Consider the following 6,000-nt stretch of genomic DNA (forward strand, 5'->3'; position numbering starts at 1 on the left):
CCCCCACTCCTACTCCTGCATCTAGATCATTCATTAAAAAGATGTTGAATAGGACTTCCACGTACGCATGGAAAAAGTGATGTTTCCTGACAACTGAATGGTCCCCCACCTCTTTTCTTGCACCCCCGGATTCCTCAGACACCAGGGCAACACTGCAGAAAAACTTGCAAAGCAGCAGTTAGTTCCTCAGGCTCCTCCAAGGATGACTTCATCATCAGTACCGGTATCCAGTGCTGCCTGATGTTCCAAAAGCCTCTGGCTAATCTGAAAGTCAAAAGACTCTGTATCAAGTCATCTCCAGACATGCAGTTTTTCCCAAGGAGCATGGAAGTACAGCTGTACTCCTATACACTAGAAAAATTCACAGAGCAGAAAGTAGATGTTCTTTTGATTGGCTACAGGAAGAAAGAAGGAACAACGTGCAAGAGGCAAGGTGAGAGAGCAACACTTAGGCTTTTTTGAGATAGCTGCAGGAGAACTGGGGCTTAGTACACAGTCCATAGTGCTCACATTCCAGTGTGCTCAAAGCCCTGCTGAGCCCCTGGACAAAAGCAGGCACCCACAAGCCAATGGGATGTGGAAGATGCTCTGCAGGCAACTCCAGCAGAGACAGCAGGAGAATCAGGAGCAATCTGTACCTAATCAATACATGTTTAATTTGATCCTGGCAGTAAAGATTTCTGTAGGATTGGGGTGTCAATTACATTTCAGCAAACTTCATTTATGAACTTGTTATTAGCTTAATAGACAATTGACATAAGCTCAGCTATATTAAACCAACAGTAATCAGTGACCTAATTCATATCACTCTCATTGTCTTCTCTGGTGGGATTCCCATTTGCTAAGGAGCAAGGAGGCTAAAAGAAGTCATTTATTCTGAAGACTACTCATTAACCCTAGTTTGAAAAAAGCCTGTTGCAATAATGCATTGCAAGACTTCCTAGCATGGTGCTAAGAAATTGACCTGGCATCATTCTCCCACAGAGACAGAGAGAGAACAGTCTAGGCTACAGCCAGGCTGCAGTATCTGCAGGCAGCACAGCTGAACAGCCACATGTTCTCTACCAATAATAGGTGACTACAGGGCAGAAAAGAGCCTCTGGCTTCCATTTTTCGTACGTGAGATTTGAAAGGTTTTTTTTTTTGTTTGTTTTCGGGTTGAGAGTGTTGGGTAAAAAGCAGCAGACAAAACCATATGTAGGGCCTTGTCTGCATAAAAATGATGTCTTACTAGAAGCCAAGAAAGCTCCTTCCCAGATGGTCACACTTCCAATACAGATGCTATTATTCCAGTACTGTGGTTGTGCACACTGCTGACTGGTTTAATCAAGGAAGTGGTTGTGCTCCATCTGAGTTATGTAATCACCAGCCCAGCTAGGAAACTGAGACTATATGCTTATATTTGACTAAAAGTCAATAGGCAAGACGAGATATCATTTTCCAAGAGGGCGTTTAAAAATAAAAAACAAAACAAAAAAAAACCCTACAAATTGGTCTTTGCCTTTATCAGCAAAGGTCACCCAGGAGCAAGGGAGAAGCGGAGCAGCACATCTCCCAGCTGATGCGTGTCTCCTGCTGACTCCCACCCTGAGCTGGTGCCTTGGCACAGTGCTGGCAAGGCTGCGGGCCCTCCGGCAGAGCAGGTGGCTGTGGGCGGCACGCTCCACCGTCCTCCCACACCAAACAGATTTGCTGGCACTGGGGGTGGAGAAAATGAGCTCCACCTGAACAAACTGAACCCCTTTGCTTTTGGGATGATGGCTGGAGGGATGGAGTGAGTGCCTTCTGGAATTTTGATTTCAATTTTGCAGCATATGGAAATTTGTCTGCAAGAGGAGTGAGAAATATTTAGAAACAGTTGGAAAGGCTGTCATTGAAATTTATCCTGGTTATGTCTAAACATGGAAAAGGACAACAGAAACCAACGTTAAGAAAAATGTAAAGAGAACTGACTATGCAACAAGCAGAAGGCTTATTTCTTTTTAAGTATAAACAATCTGGTGAGGAGGAAGAAAGGCAAAGCTATAAAAATAAGTGAAAGCAAGGAAAAAATAATGAGGGTAAAAAGAATGCATCAGTTTGCAGAGATTTTCTTTCTCCTGTTCAGCAGTCTGCAAATATAACTTTCTTAAGGGAAAAAACAGACAAAATATTTCTGTTCCAAAATGTCATAATGGAGAATAGCATAAAAGGAAGGTGTGCTGGGGGATGAGGATAACCTTTAGCTTTGGACAAGCTTTCTAAAACACCTTCCTTGAGCGGCTGATCTATCTAGCTGCCTTGTGCAGTCAGTGGAGAGAGACGTTGTCCTCCACAGGGCAATTCAAAATCCAGGAATGCAGGTGAACACAGTAATGATAAAAACTATAAATCATAAAACATAGGTCATTTTCTTGCTTTGGCTTATGACATTTGGTGGTTCGGAGAGTGTTAGAACAGCACCCTTTTTTTGGTGCCTCTTCCTTTTTTTCTGTTCATTAAGAGCACCACTGAGCATTAAAACATTGCCTTCTCATGAACTCCTTGTGTTGTTTTCCTCTTCTCAGCTCTGTATGTTTGCCCTCCCTCCAGTGCTGTGGGCAGTGGCAGGCAGCTGGAGCTGGTTTTGTTCATGGATGTCTTTCCCCCACCTCTGTCTTCTGCTGGCAGAGAGGACCTAGCCACAGGGAGCAACCTTTTATCCAGGACAGCATCTTGTTTACACCCGCAACTGGAGCGTCCTTTGTGCAGCAAGGCAAAATTGTGTTGTTCTCATGTTAAGTTTTAAAAAGGCCATATTACAGAGAGAGTGGAAACAGTGTAGAGGCAACCTAACAAAATATTTGAAATTCCAAGATTGGCAATGACTATAATCAAGGGTAAAGACAGAAATAGAGAACGTAATTGCTTCTAATTTGAACACAGCATTTACTCGCTTCTCATAGATGCCAAATAGGCAAGAATATCCAGATTTCTTTTGAAATGAATTTATCTTTGAATAACTGACTTAGCAGATTGACAGAACAAGTAATATAACGTGCTTGGATGTGTAGCATACGACAGAAACACAAAGTCAGGAAAAACTGTTATTACTGTTATTACTGTATAAAGTTGCTGAATCTAACACAGCATAAAAACCAGTGCAAAGCCTGAGTTACTCTTCCACCATGGTAATCTGGAGAGGCAGAGCAACACAAATTGCCTTGTTTCTCCTTGAAAATCAAGTACTCCAAGAAACTGTATATACATATATTTTGGAAAAACCATAGGATTCTTTCATTTTCCTTTCTTTCCACATATCTGAAAAAAACAATTTCTCCTCCTTTTGCTTCACTTACCAGAAAAAAGTACAGTTTAGTCTTGGAAAACAACTCATTGCATTTACTCACTTTAATGCTATTACTTAAATTTTCACTGTGCCATTGCTCAGGAAATACTACTTGAAAAAAGCATTGTGTTAATGCTCATATTCCTAAATATATATATATAAGTAATCCATTAACCAGCTTACACCTTTGAATTTCAGCAGATAACTTCTTTTCAAATCCAAATGCCTAAATTTGCTGGTTACTCCTAATCCATTCTGACAGAAGACAGGAACCATATCACATGTTTTATTTTGTCACCTGCTGCAATACAAACTTTCAGTAAATGTTCACAAGCGGTGTGCAAACCACAGTCTATTTTTGGTAAAAGCTTCCTCAATAAAACTTCAGCGTTGCTTAGAAATTTCTGCAAAAATAAGTTGAAGAATTTGAATCAATAACCCATTGGCTCACTGCAAATATTGGGCAGGTTTTATGGATCTCTGAAAAAGCACAAATAGGAAAAGCAGAAATATTGGCTGAATAATACATGCTTTGTAGTGTATTACCTCAATTTCTCAAATCTCCCTGACTCCCAATAAAGCAAGTAAATCCAGTATTGAAGAAATGTGGCACTGCCTGCATTTCATTGCGCATGAGCTGAAGCGCAATCCTGAGTTAGGCTTTGACACACAAGCAAAATGTATCCAACAAGGGTCCCAGCAGGAAGGCTGATAACATAACACACACATTTGGACAGCAGAGTATGCACCATAAGCAAAACTGTGCTAGGCCCGAGCTGGAAGGAGAAGAAGCAAAGAGATATGCAATTGAGTTAAAATATGAGAGCAGCCCCTCATGGCTGATGCAATTGCATGCGATGACCACTATTGTCACTTTCCAATTTGCTCATATGCTGGATCTGAGAAAAATCTCATGCTGTTTTCCTTCCAACCTTCCCATATTCTCTAGCTGCTTTCCTCTCATTGTATGTTCTTTTTTGCAAGGTCACTTGTGAGATGTATTCCCACGTGCATGAATAAAGCCACAGTGCTTACTGCACACTAAAAGAAGGAATTGCTTTCCTCTAAGTCTCAACCAGTGGACACCAAATAGAGAAGGGCAACAGTTTTACTTTGCAAGTAAGCATTTCCTTTGAGGTGCTTTTTCCCCCTATTTCCATAGGTTAAATATACTTGCTGTTTGCATGAAACCCATCATCTAAAATATCCAGTATGCTCAATAGGACCATATACTTGGAACACATTAGAACCACATTAAGGTGTCTTTCCACACAGTGACATGTTAATAGGGCAAAAAGCTATTATGACCAGGCTGTCAGACATATACAATAGTTGAATAGCTGGGTCAGCATGAACATCCATTGTACTATAATTCATAAGAGAATATAATTAATGTATGGCGATGCAAGTAGACAAAAATGAGACATTTAACCATAATTTTCAGCCTTTCTTCCAGCGTTTTTTTACCCTTCCAACTACTAAGCACTTCAGCAGTTGCCAACATTGTGTTCTCATTTATACAACATCTATCTGAGCATATGTGCAAGGTCTGAGTACATGACTAGTATGCACTTTCAAGGAGATAAGGATTTCGGTACTTATTTATTTTATTCAGAAGTAAAAGGGACAGAAAAAGTTAAAAAAAATCTGTACTTACCTGTCCCAGTCAATCTAATCTTTCATACACTGAGATTTTCTGTTGATAATCTGGCCTTTGCCCCAGTGAGATTAACATCTAGGGAAGAAGAATGACACTGTGCATGTGGAAAAGTGAGTAATTAGGAACACTGTTAGAAGCTTAGCAATAATATGCACAGGTTTATTTTCTTTCAGTGGTATATACATACTGCCTATACTAATCACACACACATATCCTATTAGGTGTGACTATTTTCTTCTTGACTCTGCTATCAACTTGATACTTAACACATCTTCTATACGTTGTCATTTATACACCTTCTAAATTACAGGATGCTGCAGGACATATTGTGCTTGCTGACTTGCTTTTGGTAAAGGAAATTCTTACAATCAGATGGCCAACATGAATTACATTTGATCACAGGACAGGGAATGAGGGAGCAGTCCTTGTAATGAATGAAGTCTCAGTATGTTCTCAACCCAGTTCAATGGAAAGAGAAGGGACAAAAAAACCCACAAAGAAACAGTAAAAAAACAACAACCCAGCACAACAAAACCCAACTAAGAAAGTCCCTAAGGAAATCTACATCCCTATCACAATGTAATGGAAAGAAAAATAAATATTTTCTAAGGACCTGCGGCTAACAAAGGCTGAGACACTAAACATCATAGAGGCCAACAGAAGCAGCAGGCCTTTAGCACCCAACATAAGCAGTTCCATCACTACAAACACTATTCAAACATGCTTCAGCATTTAGTTTCTAAATCCAGAGGAGATCAGAGGAGTTAGCAGCAAAGTAGTATTTGGGGATAGCGGTAACAACAGTTACTAACTGCTGAACTCAAATCAGAGATTGTCATCAGAGTTCCTTCAATGCACCCTTTCCACAAGCAGCTTGATAAAGATGGAAAAATATTCAGGTTGTCACAACATGCTCCACAAGAGCTACAGGAACGAACCAGACAATAACAGGATTCAGGAAGCACTTAACTTTAGGGATGTACTATTGAGGTCAACGTTCAAATCTCTATTCAGCATTCTGTGCTCAGGCTCT

At 40.4% G+C, this 6,000-nt stretch overlaps 1 protein-coding gene across 2 annotated transcripts in view; it reads right to left on the bottom strand.

Annotated features, from left to right (window-relative positions):
* Window positions 1-5,051, bottom strand: part of LOC149918844 (uncharacterized) — a 30,021-nt gene extending 24,970 nt beyond the window's left edge. For both annotated transcript variants that reach the window (XR_016464618.1, XM_090136679.1), the window contains exons 1-2: window positions 4,965-5,051; window positions 110-264 (exon numbers count right to left, since the gene is read on the bottom strand). The gene's annotated coding sequence lies outside the window, so the exon portion shown is untranslated. The remainder of the gene's footprint in view (window positions 1-109; window positions 265-4,964) is intronic.
* Between the last annotated feature and the right edge of the window lie 949 nt (window positions 5,052-6,000).

This window comes from Phasianus colchicus, chromosome 2 (assembly GCF_987193195.1).
Source record: "Phasianus colchicus chromosome 2, bPhaCol1.hap1.1, whole genome shotgun sequence".
NCBI classification, from domain to species: Eukaryota; Metazoa; Chordata; class Aves; order Galliformes; family Phasianidae; genus Phasianus; species Phasianus colchicus.